We start from the raw sequence: 13,535 nt of genomic DNA on the forward strand, positions 1-13,535 counted from the left end.
TTCTCACAAAAACTTTTTTTTTTTTTTAATTCTAATTTCTTATTGTTGTGTGTAACCGATCAGATCGTGCCAATTGATTTTTTATTTATTTTTTAAATATCCTATGATCCGTGTTAGAAATAATCTTTAAATAATGTCACCTAAGCATTGTGTTGGAGGAGATCACTAAATGAACCAATTGCTTCGCATAAAACAAAAAGAACAAAAACAAAAACTGAATGTCATGTAAACTTTAAAAATACTTAAAATTAACTTTGCCGTGAGAAGAAGGGATACAACAATGCAAGGTAAATTATTTAACTTTGGAAAGCTGAAACTTGTGACTCAATGTCATTATTCAGTTCTTTCTATTGGAAGGACCAACTTTTGAATCTCTTCACCCCTACTTAAATTTATTTCTCCAAAAAAAAAATTTAAGAATTTAAATAGAGTCATAATTTTATTTTCATATTCATTATACCCAGCATTTGAATGCATGCACACATATGGGGATTGGAGGGCATTTTCTTTTCACTGGTAAATTTTTTTTACATTCTTTACTTTTTAAATATTTTCATCACACTAAAATGTCTAACTTACAACTCAAAGTGGCTCTGTTTTTATCTAGTTTTTAGGATCATGACGACTTGACAAGGTGCCCATTTTCTGCTTCAAATGAATTAGAGAGTTATTTTCATACTAAATTGGAAAGCTCTCTATTACTATGATTGGATGTGAAAAAAACCCTTATTCAACAAAGAGAAGTGCAATATTAATTATATTTTCACAGGTTTAGCTTACTTCTAGTACTTTTTAAAAATAAATCTCTTTTTGCTTTAATAAGAGACTACCACATCACCAACTAACTAAATCAAACATGAAAATTAAAACTTACTATCACTTGCCATTATATATTTAAAAGAAAATGACATGTTTAGTTAAAAAAATATTGAAGGTAAGCCAAACTCTATTTTCACTGCAAATTCTAAGCGTTACGTTGTTATTAGTTTTAATCTAAATCTATCACTTAAATTATTTTTTTATCCACCCGAAACAACTTGCTATTTAGAAAGTATTATAAAAATATTATAGATATAATATTTTTCATTACATGATAGATTTAAAAAGAGACTACCACATCACCAACTAACTAAATCAAACGTGAAGATTAAAACTTACTACCATTTGCTATTGTATATTTAAACGAAAATGACATGTTTAGTTAAAAAAAAATCAAAGGTAAGCCAAACTCTATTTTCATAGCAAATTCTAAGCGGTATGTTGTTATTAGTTTTAATTTAAATCTATTGCTTAAATTATTTTTTTATCCACCCGAAACAACTTACTATTTAGAAAGTATTATAAAAATATTATAGATATAATATTTCTCATTACACAGTAGAAGTTAAGCTTTTGGTGCAAGATTAACTTAATATTCTCATATTACTATTTAATATTCTCGCTAGATATTAAATATCACCTCATCGCGTGTTCCATGCCTAGAAAAAGAACACCTACTCCTTTATCGCACGATTCACAACAAATTCTAATTAATACGTAATTATTATTTTTAATATGATTTTATCATTGAAATTATTTTCTTATTCACTCATAATAACTTGCTATTTAAAAAATATTATAAAAATATTATAGATATAATATTTCCCATTAGCTAGTAGAAGTAAAGCTTTTGGTGTAGGATTAACTCAATATTCTCATACTACTATTTAATATTCTCACCAAATATTAAATATCACATCACCGATCCATGCCTAGAAAGAGAACACCCACTCCTTTAATTTAGAGGATGATAATGATTGCTGCTGATAACAGTTTGGCAAATCACATAACAATTTACATATTTCCAATGAAATTAGAAGACTCGAAAATGTTGCTACTCTAGCACTTGCACTAGCATGCTAAAAGAAATTATAAAGAAACTATAATTTTTACTATTAAGGTCAGTATCCTTTGTTAATTTATTTAATTATATACATATATATATATATATATATTAGAACTGTTTCTCCTCTTCTCTTTAGTTGCCATTTGGCCCTTGAATTATGAGACTCTTGAAATTGCAAAGGTTTCTAAAGAAAACTGCAGCCTGAAAGAGTATAACCAGCCAATATATATATATATATATTTTTTTTTTAATATTTTGTTATCTTCAACATTGACCTTGGAAGCAAATGAAACATTCGGTGGTACTAAATTAACTAATAACCATATATTACCTTAATTAAGTCCTTCACGTAAAGTGGGTGCAAGTGTTTACCTTTTTTTTTTTTGAGAATCTTGCAAGGGTTTACTTTGTGTTCATAGGACGCGCCAATTGTGCTGCCACTACCTTTGTTGTTAGCTAAATAGTAAGTTAGTAACATTTATAAATATTGATATGATTGGATTTTATTCGAAAGCAACATTTCACTCAGAAATGGGATAATTTATTTAATATATGTAATTTTTTATAAATAAGATATGATTTTTTAATTTATGAGTTCCAATTGATGATGATTGCTTTTTATTATTAGGATAAGATAACAATAAGTATTTGTATTGTTGTATTCGAATTTCAAATTTTTTATTCAATGGCAAGAGATAATATTTGAGCTACCCAAAACCCACTATAATGCATATAATATGGATAAACATTAATTTTTTATAAATGAGGTAAGATTTCAACTTATGACTTTCGATTTATGACGATTGCTCTTTATTATCATAATAAGATAACAATTAAGTTTTTGTATTGTCATATTCCAATCCCAAATTTTTTATTCAATGGCAAAAGAATTTAATATTTAAGCTACCTAAAAATCTAGAACCCGCTATAATAATATAAATAAACATTAACTTTTTATAAATGAGATAAGATTTTAACTTATGACTTACGGTTTATAATGATTGTTCTTTGTCATTACAATAAAATAACAATTAATTTTTATTATTATCAGAATTCAAATCTCAAAATTTTTATTTAATGGCAATAGAATTTAATATTTAAGCTACCGAACAAAATTATGTTTTTTTTTTATTTTTGAAAATACATTATTAAAAATATAATATTAAAAATATTTTTTACTTTAAATATGTGTTTACACAACTTTTTTAAACTATAATTTTCACATTATTTTTAATAACAATACTCAACCACCTCCACTACTTAAACATATTTATAATGGAAGGGGGTTGGTTTAAAAAGTTTCCAGACAAGTCGAAGGAAGGGCATCATAGTGATCAATTTGTCAAACACTTTAGGCTTACTGTCAAAGTTATTTTAGCCTAGACAAGCGTGACCCCAGATAGAGATAGCGCATAAAGATTCAGCACTCTGTACTCAGCACTCTGCAGCGTCACATCACATAGTGGAGGAAAAAAGCAATGCACTGTGCCGCTTTATTTGTCCTTTACTGCTTCTCTTCTAGAATTTGAGAATTTCAACTTCAAAAAGAACAAAAATAAAAAATGAAAATCTCTCATCTAGAAGAGATTAAACTGAATTTCAATTATATCTTTCGCTACATTATTTATCTTTAAAACACACACAAACTCCTACACACGAGCTCTACTTAGCTGATCACCTGTATTTTTTTTTTTTCCTAAAACCAAAAACTTCGTTAAACAGTGATAGAGATAAAGCATATTTTGTGTCTACATCGGTAAAAAAGGAAAAAAAAAAAAAAACATCGGTAAAGTTAAAATTTTTAGTATTTAACATTTTAAAAAATTATTTTATTTATTTTAACATACAATTTTATAACATACTCTACATCAATGCTCTTATTTTTCCCATTAGTCAAATACTATTCATTTTTTATTAATTTCTCTTTCATTTTCTCTCTACTACAAAACCTAATCAAACCGTAATCAAACGTAATTTTTTTATATCTTCACTGTAACAAGAAAAAAAAATTCCTCTGTCCCCACCAATATTTGGGCACTAATTGGAGTTTGATGTGGTAAAAGCTATTTTACCACCACCAATGATGAAGCAAACATCACATGAACATTTGACAAGATTATAAGCCACTGAGTTAAGATCTCTTTTAAATCATGATTGTCAAAATTGCAATCTGAATTGTACAACCACATGATTTTATGATTCCATCTCACCAAATCATTTAGGATCACACTAGGACCGTAAAAATGGTAGGATCGCATGTAGGGTCGTATATGATCGTATGAGATCCTACCAAAACATACATTTTTGGTTATTTTTTTTTTTTTTTTTTTTTTTTGAGTTTCAACATATTTAATTTAAAATGTACTAACAAACCCCTTATCCCCTTTCCCAAGAAGCTGGATGGATGGTTCCTTAATCCTAAGCCCCTAGATTCTAAAACCCAGTTTCTAGTTTTATCCAAAACATAGGACCACATGTGTTTGCATTCTATGCTCTATATCATATATCATTAGTATCTTTGATACTTATTAAAGAAAAGATTGTTGGTGAACACACATGTTTTCTCCGTGTTCAGTGAATGATGAATGGATAAATTGACTTGTAAACCATGTGATTGGGAAAAACTTAATGACATATTTGGTTGACTGTAATAGGCACCGTAATGTAATAGTTATTTCTATAATTTAGTTATTCTTTAATTTGGTTATGTTTTTATTACAATAAATAGTCATTCTTTATGAATAGCTATTCTTTAAAATGAGGAATAATTATTCCTCTTTAAAATGTGGTATTAGCATTTTACATCCGGTTCATGAAGATGTGGAGGAGGTGAGAGTGGCTGATCTGATTAATCCGGACTTGCATATTTGGAGGACTGAAGAAATTATGGCTAAGTTTCATAGGGAGGAGGCAGAAGCTATTTGCCAAATTCCACTGAGCCGTAGAGACGTAAATGATACTATCATCTGGCTGCACAATTCTAAGGGAGAGTTCAACGTCAAATCGGCATACCATGTAGCTAGGAATCTGGGGGATCGGACAAAAACTTCACAAGGCTGTGCTGAATGGAAGGTATGGGCTACAATTTGGAAGCTAAAACTTCCAAATAAAATTAAAATTTTCGGATGGCGAGCCTGTCATGAAATACTACCAACAGCTGGGAATTTGTTCGGGAGGAAAATTGTTCAGGAAAATAAATGTCCATTATGCATGAGGGAGGAAGAATCAACAGTCCATGCCTTATGGGAGTGTGTAGCGGTCCAGGATATTTGGTATGGCAGCATCCGAAAGTTGCAAAAGACCAGGCACAGGCAGCAAGACATGAAGCAACTGATGGTGGACTTATTGGAGTGGATAACGTCGGATGAGATGGACCTGTTTTGGGCACAGGCGTGGTTTATCTGGAATCAAAGGAATTCTGTAGTTCATGGAGGCAGAATGAAGGATCCGAATAGCCTAAACAAAAGAGCTGAGGAGTGTGTTACTGAAGTTAAACAATGCCGGAATAATCTCTCTGTTTTGACTTGGCAGCAACAGAGTGGAGACGTTTGGCAACCTCCCTCACATTCGGAGTACAAGCTGAACTTTGATGCAGCGATTTTTTCAGGCTTGGACAGATCAGGCTTTGGCACTATAATCAGGAACGACAAGGGTGAAGTGATGGCTGCTATATCCATGAGTGGTCCGAAGGTGAGTTCAAGTGATGAGGCTGAATTACTTGCTTGTCGAAGAGCTATTGAGTTTGCTGTGGATGCTGCGTTCTCTAGGTTGAGTATTGAGGGAGATAATTGTAATGTGATCCAAGCCATCTCATCTTCTTCAGAAAATTTTTCACTACTTGGGAATGTTGTTAATGACATCAGACACTTGTTGTGGGGGTTACAGTGGGTTAGAGTGTGTAATATTAGGAGAGAAGCAAATAAGGTAGCTCATGCATTAGCTCAATATGCTAGAAATTCTCTTGATGCGGATTTGTATTGGATGGAGGACTCTCCCCCACCTGCCTTAGAAGCTTTGTATCATGACTCTTTGTCATTATAATTGAATGAATATTTCCCTTTCAAAAAAAAAAAAATGTGGTATTAGCTATTTCTTAGTAAGTGCAATAATTTCAAATTTTAATATATTTCCAAATAAACAAACTTTTTATATACATCTAACAATTATAAAAATAAAAATAAAAATCATAAAAACTAACACATATCTCTCTTAAATTTAAAAATAACAATTTTTAAAGAATTATAATTGTATGAGTAAGATATTTCCTAAAATAAATGTTAAGTTTCATTCTAATATTATAACTCACAACTAAACTAATGAATATATTTAGTTATTATATTACAATACACTTTATTACTAATAATAAAGATTACAATTCCTGTCGTAATCCCTATTCAGTATACCAAATGTACCATAAGTTTTGTAATAGTATTACTTGATAGGAGAGTTACGTAGTTGTGTGTCGGCCCACATTAAGTGCACTTGAACAGAGTCGATGCTCTATTTCTTTGATAATCATAAGCTTCAAGGCAACAATTAATGCTCAACCATGTCCTACTTTTATTTATATATGTATTCTATTCAATTGATTTAGTGGATTAGTACTTCGTTAATAATGATATTTGGGGCAAGAAATGACTGATCAAGTAAGTGGAGTAGGTCAGATGATATAATATGTCTCTCAAATATTTGGATAAATTTACTATATTGGGCTAAGGAAATATGTAAAATAATTTGTCATTTTTTAAAAACACAAGATGGGTAAGCAAATATTTGGTAGTTTGAATCTTAGAAAGTGGAATAAAAGGTTTGGAAATTTGTATTCTGGTGTGTAAAACTTTTTATTTTTCCTCATTTTCTCCTACCTTTATTTTGGGAAAACAGTTTGATAAGAATTAACAAAAAATTGACCACTCTCTCTTTTTCTAATGGTTGTGATTGTGATTATTTTGTTTATTTTTCCAAGTAGGTATAATTTCTTAAAGCTTTACATATTTAATTTTTGAACGATTTATTTTGGAAAAGTTACAATTTAAACTTTGTATAGTTTAGAAGTGTAACAAATTAAGTTCTATAGTTTCAAAAGTAATAAATTAATCCCTAATGTTTCAAAATAACAACTTGAATGATATAATTTAAAAAGTAACTGGCTGAACCATATAATTAAACCCTAAAGTACTAAATATTGGATTCAAAATGTAATCTACTCATTTGGTTTTTTAGCAAAACAAATTAATGAAATCAGTTTATTCAATTAAACTAGTGACCAATTTGGTCCATTTATTTTACAAATTTACTTTATTTAGTAATTATTTTTTTATATTTTTTATAATTCAATATTTATAATGGGGGAGAGGAGGAGTTTTAAACTTTGAATGTCTCTCTTGAAAATATAAGAAGATGTCAACCAATTAAATTATAAGATTTTTGGCTATTTAGTAATTATTTAATTGAAAGAAGTGGATAAAAAGTCTTATAATCATGACTCTCAAACTCAAATAAAAAGGAGTACTTCAATTGGAAAAGTTAATAATAGTATATGGAATCTTGTATAGAAATGGTATGGACACAAAAAGAAGTATACGTTAACAAGTTTTATTTCATCTGATACGCAATTTAATTATTGCACCAATTTTCTATCTGTATGAAAGCTCGAAAAGACTGCAGAAATTGTGTTAAACATCACCCCCTTCAAAAAATAAAATAAAATAATAAAAAATAACAAATGAAAAACACATGTCTCATAATGAAAATTTCTCTCGACAAAACTTTTTTTTTTCTTGACCAAAGAAAACGATTTGAACTTTGAAGACACCATGGATGAGGAATAGGTCAAACATTGTGCAACGCAGAGATAGTGTGTGTCTATGTATAAGGTTTGGCATTTCAAATCAATACAAGTTTTGACAAAAAAAGATTGGTGGTGATATTGATTGTAAGCACTAGTTGTTATATTACTTTTTTCTTGAATATGGTTGAACCTTAGCTTATAGACTAGTTTCATTTTAAAAAAAAAAAAAATTATAGTGACATATAGTTGAAGCTTAGCATGATCCAGCTGTTTCCAAACTCACTTAGCAGCCAAAAAGTTCTTCTAGCTTGAAAGACCCACTCTAACCAAAAATATCATGCGTGTGCTTGTTAGAAATAAAAGTCTCAATAAAATTTAGGACACAATAATTGACAATTCACAACAATTTTACAATATTTTCACATCAGTTTACTATCTTATTTGTGAGCCTACTTCGATAAGAAAAAGTCTATGGACACCTTCTTTGCCAAACTTTTTTCATAATCCAAACATTTGCGGCTGTAAATGATAGAGAAAAATTATAAATATATATAAAAGTGATATTTTCACCGATTATAGTCACACATATTATCAAATAATGGCAAAAGTTTTGGCAAAGTATAGGGGTCCTAAAATAACTTAATCAATATCAAGGGGACAAGTTATTAGTAGGTAAAAAGTGATATTAGTAGCGAGTTTAACTAAGAATCAGTAAAAACTAACTAACTCAAACATTAAAAAGATTATTGTGTTTGTAACATTACACATAATTTTTTTTAATGGACATGTGTGAGGTGATTGACTAATTTGAGAATATTCTCAAATTATTGAAAATTTGTGTTACGCCCCTAGTTGGATTATCTTGTTTTGAGCATCACAATTTGTAGTATTTAATTTTTTTAATAAAATAATCAAAGTTTATAATTTCAAAGGAAAAAAAATTCTTACGCGTGGTGCAGTGTAATTTGTGAAGCAACAAGTGGAATATTACGGATAAGACAGGATTTTTATTCGGTTGTTGGGGTGATATATGCTCCTGAGTTGGTGCCCGTGTAGATATTGACGTGAACGAAGGGTTTTATTTGTGTCCAAGCCAATAACAACAAAGAGTTGCTTAAACCTATTAGCCAATAAAATCTTCAACCATGGTGTATGCTTAATTGTTACACACTCAAAAATGGAAGCTAGCTACATAATTGGTTTTTGTGACTTCAGGTGTTTTATGAACCAATGCAATGAAGATCGAATTTTCTAGTATAGTTTATTCAAAAAAGGTATAATTGTAATGTCAATTCAAGATCATTCCTACAATTATTTGATATATTTATATAATATTAATCTTGAACTTTAGTGATGTTTTTATTTTCAAATAAAGGAGGGTTATAGTTCTATTTTTCTCATAATTGTGGGATTTGTGAGATTGAGAATGATTCGGTGATGATTTTGCAAAAGAAAAAAATAATGAGTATCCTATAATCTATATATGTGAAGTAGATGGCTACTATTCTAATACAATAAAGATTGAATAATAACTTACTTCTTTTGGTGTTTCTACAAAATTTTTGAAAGGTACTAAAAACAAATCAAATCCCATAATTTTAAAAGCAACAAATTAAATGAGTAAAAATTATTACGGGCAAAAATTATGTATAATTTCTTAGTTATTATACTTGGGTTTTCCAATTAAATTTAATTGCTTAATTTTGAACAACAATTAAATTCAACTATATGATTCATTGGGCAATGCAATCACTTGATTGAATTTGATCAAGGACCTAATATACAAACACCCAAGGAAATGCACATAAATTTTACCCTTATCTATTTATAAATTAAATTATTATCATGCATACTTTTTTTTTTATTAAAATTATCATGCATATTTTAATAAGCTTCATATGGGGTTTATTCAAGTGACAACTTTATAGTAATGATATCTTTTAGATATCTCATATCTGTGGTTCAAGTTCAAATCCCAACTTGCCCTCCCCAACATCTATTAGTCTACATACAAAAACGAATAAGCTTTAGAAACTGTCATATGCATCATTTCTAATTTGTCAAGGGAACATTTCGATATTTCAGGAGGAGAATTGCATCTCCAATCTTTCGTTATTTAGCAAGGAAACAAAATGTTTGTTCTGCAAATAATGTATCGATAATAAACTTTCTACTTTTTATTTATTTTTTTATAAGTAGTCCTAATTTGTTTCATTCCTCGGTGGTACTAGTACTAACATCTATAAGTACTAGTTACTTGTCATGATTGAGTTTTGTTTATCAACCTTCACTTCAAAAATTTTCTTTCTATGGTAAGTTTTATCAATCATCACCTAATGCAACAAACCAAGGGATTGTTTTTTTGTCGTAAACAACAAACAAACATGAATTTTATTGGGAAGGTATGGCAAATGATGTACCACGAAACTGTTATCAAAGTCATATCAGTTGTAGAAATAATAATAGGATAATAAGGTTTAGAATTCAGTTCTCAAACATTAGGAAATCATGTTTCTTTATTACTTAACATTTGAGAAAAAAAAATGAGCATAATAAAAAATTGGCTAAACTATGAAATACACCTCTAATTTCACTTGTTTCCAATTCAGTCTCTTAATTAATTTATTGTTTTTGTTTTTTCTATTTTAATCTTTTTATTTATATAATTTCCAACGTAATTCTTCCAATCCTCATCGTTATGTCCACCAAAATAACGTCATCTTGAAAATTGAAAAATACAAAACTAACGAAGGAATGCAATGATTAGAAATATGAGTGGTTTATTTACATTTATACATTGTCTTTTATTAAAGAGAAAAGTTAAATAAATAAAATTAAAACTTTTACCAAATTGTATTTTGATAATTGTTTTCAAAGCCGAAAACTAAAATCATTGAATCAAGCACTATAAGGGGAATGGTTTTTTTATTATTATTTATTTTATTTATAAAGATTTTAAAAGCTAAAAATTAGTTTTCCAAATGTGCTACCAAGCAGCCTAATGTTATGTTTAGAAGGTTAATTATTTATATATAAAAAACGATAGTCGTAATAAAAGAAAAATAAAAAATCATGTGTAAATCTACTATTTCTCTTTTACTAAATAGGAACAAAAAAAAAAAAAAGCTTTCGGTGAATGAGTTATCTTAGTTGCTATCAATTGTTTTTTCTTAGTGGGACTTTAAAACTTTTGACTTGGGAGATACTTTGCTAGAAAGGAGTGGTTATGTGTTTTAGTTTTGCTTTTGTTTTATGCATTTTTAGGTTATGAAAATACATGTATTTCTTCAACCACCACGGGCCGGGGTAGGGCCTTGTCCTTTTGGATTGTTTTGAATTGGTTGGTTAAATGGTCCATGTCTAAGCATTAGAAACCAATCAAAAGGGATGAGAAGTGGTACATACTGTTTAAGATTTTGGAGGTGTTGTATGGCATAAAATGAATCTCAAATCAAGTATATTCCGAAATGATTTGGGTTATATAAATAATTATTCAAAGTTTTAATTATGATTAGAGTTTTTGAGATATAATGCAAATGTGATTACTACTTTTTTCTGATGGTGACAAATGTAGAAAAATTTTCAAGAATGAAAATGAAGATATATTAGAAGTCTCATTTTGCCATTGGTTATAATACTACAACAACAACAACAATAATAAAAATTTGATATATTTTTATTATTCTTTGGATATTGTGTCATGTATTTTTGTTATTGTAATGGTAATTAATTGCATCACTTGTGTACGATTTGTAAGTTTGTTGATTCTATACTTTTGTCTGAAGATTAAATTTTTAGTTTTGTTATTTTTATTCAAGGGATTCCTAATGAAAATTAACATTCTTTAATAAATTAAATAATATACTTATTTAATTTTTTTTTTTTTTGAGAAGGAACTTATTTAATTAGTTAATATTTAGTTTGGCTCCCTAAAGTGAAATTCAAAATCTGCCAATGGAACTAAGGATCAAATTAAATAAATCTACCCATCAAATTGAACAAATTCTAGAGCTCGTGAATTCCTTTAATATGATGTTGAATGTGAATTTAATAATTTTCAAGAGTCTTTTGGGTAAGTGGTATTTTGCAATTCTCATGTAAAGGAGAATTTGAGTTTTTATTAAATCTCCCTCCTCGTTTGTTGTAAAGGAAAAAAAGAAACAAGTGATCTCTTCTTTTTTTTGGGTAGAAAAAAAAATTCTCTAGTATTGGCTTAAATTATTCTTATTTTAAGCATGTGCTGTAGAGAATCAAGAGGTATTACTTGCTAAATTAATACATTTCAGTGCACTAACTTGCATGTGGAATACAAGGGAATTTATGTAATATCTTTATGCACACCTTTATGGCATGTTTGGATGTTTAAAAAAAGAGGGGGAGTAGAGTAGAGGGAGGGAGAGTAATGTAATTACCTTGTTTGGAAGTTTTTTAAAGAATGAGGGGGAGGGGTTTGGAGGAGTTTGGAGGGGTTTGGACTCCCTCTAGCCCCCCAATTTTAATTCCTCCAAATTGGAGAGATTTGGAGGGAGAGTAGAGAACATAAACTATTGACCAAGTAAATTACATAATTTACCCTTATTATATTAACAAAATTACACAAGGGGAAGGGCTAATTAATCCCTTCCCCCTTACTAATTTTAAAAACATCCAAATAAGGTGGAGGTGAATCATTCTCCTCTACTCTCCTCCCCACTACTCCCCTTCCCTCTACTCCCCTCTACTCTCCTCCCTCTCTAAACTTCCAAACAAGCCATTAAAGTGAAAGTTGTTGTGGGATTAGGTGTGATGATTGAATAATGAGCGGAAGCATGAATCTAATTATGTAAGATTTATATATTAGAAAATACTTGATCCTTAGCTAACTATAAACTATCATAAAATTAATTTGCTTGTTCTATAAGTATATAAGTCTACAATTGATTTGGATCACCTTAGATATAATATATCCAACAACGGAAATTTCAGGAATTAATGTTTGAAAATCAAGATCAATATTAAAGTAGATCACTTTATATGTGATTTTCTCCAAGGGAATATCTCTAACTACCCTTCTCCCAACGCTTAAGAACATTGGTCTTCACTTTGTGGTTTTAGCCTTGTAGGTCATGTGAATTAGGTCCGTTTGATTTTGCAATGTTTTGGAAAGAAAAAGTTTTGTTGAACACTTTTTCTTTTTTAGAAAACAGCTTTTTGAGTTCTTTTTTTATTTTTTTTTTATTTTTTAATTTAAATCACTTTCTGAATTTTGACAAACCCAAAAAATCACTTTTCAAAAAAAAAAAAAAAAAAAATTTTTTAAATTTAAATCACTTTCTGAATTTTGACAAACCCAAAAAATACTTTTCAAAAAAAAAAAAAAAATTTACTACCTCAATGATCTCTACCATACCATTCGAGTACAATGTCTTTGATCATTTTTAAAGGACTGTTACTGTAAAAGCTAGAATTGTTGTTGACAAAAAAAGATTCAAACGCGTAAATCATTACCCTTTTTCACAGTTTAGGAACTTTCAAGCACAATTGACTTTGTGAGTTCCGAGGCAATAACATGAGACCTCTTGTGGGGACAATTTTTTAGCTTTGGCGATATCAGCTGGATCCATGATTCGCATCCCATGCACAATCGTGTGTGAGGATAATATTTCATATAAATTTATATACCCAATATATAAAAGGCGTAAATATATTTTTAGTCCTTACATTTTGGGATCATTTCTATTTTGATCTTTACATCTTTATTTTATTACTTTTAGTTCCTAAACCAATTAACGCGTGACATTTAAGTCCTTACCGTCACCCAACTAACGGAAAAAGCTGACGTGGCTAACAGCACATTAAAATAATAATTAAAAAATCTAT

This window comes from Quercus suber, unplaced genomic scaffold (genome assembly GCF_002906115.3).
Source record: "Quercus suber isolate HL8 unplaced genomic scaffold, Cork oak 2.0 scaffold_157, whole genome shotgun sequence".
NCBI lineage: Eukaryota > Viridiplantae > Streptophyta > Magnoliopsida > Fagales > Fagaceae > Quercus > Quercus suber.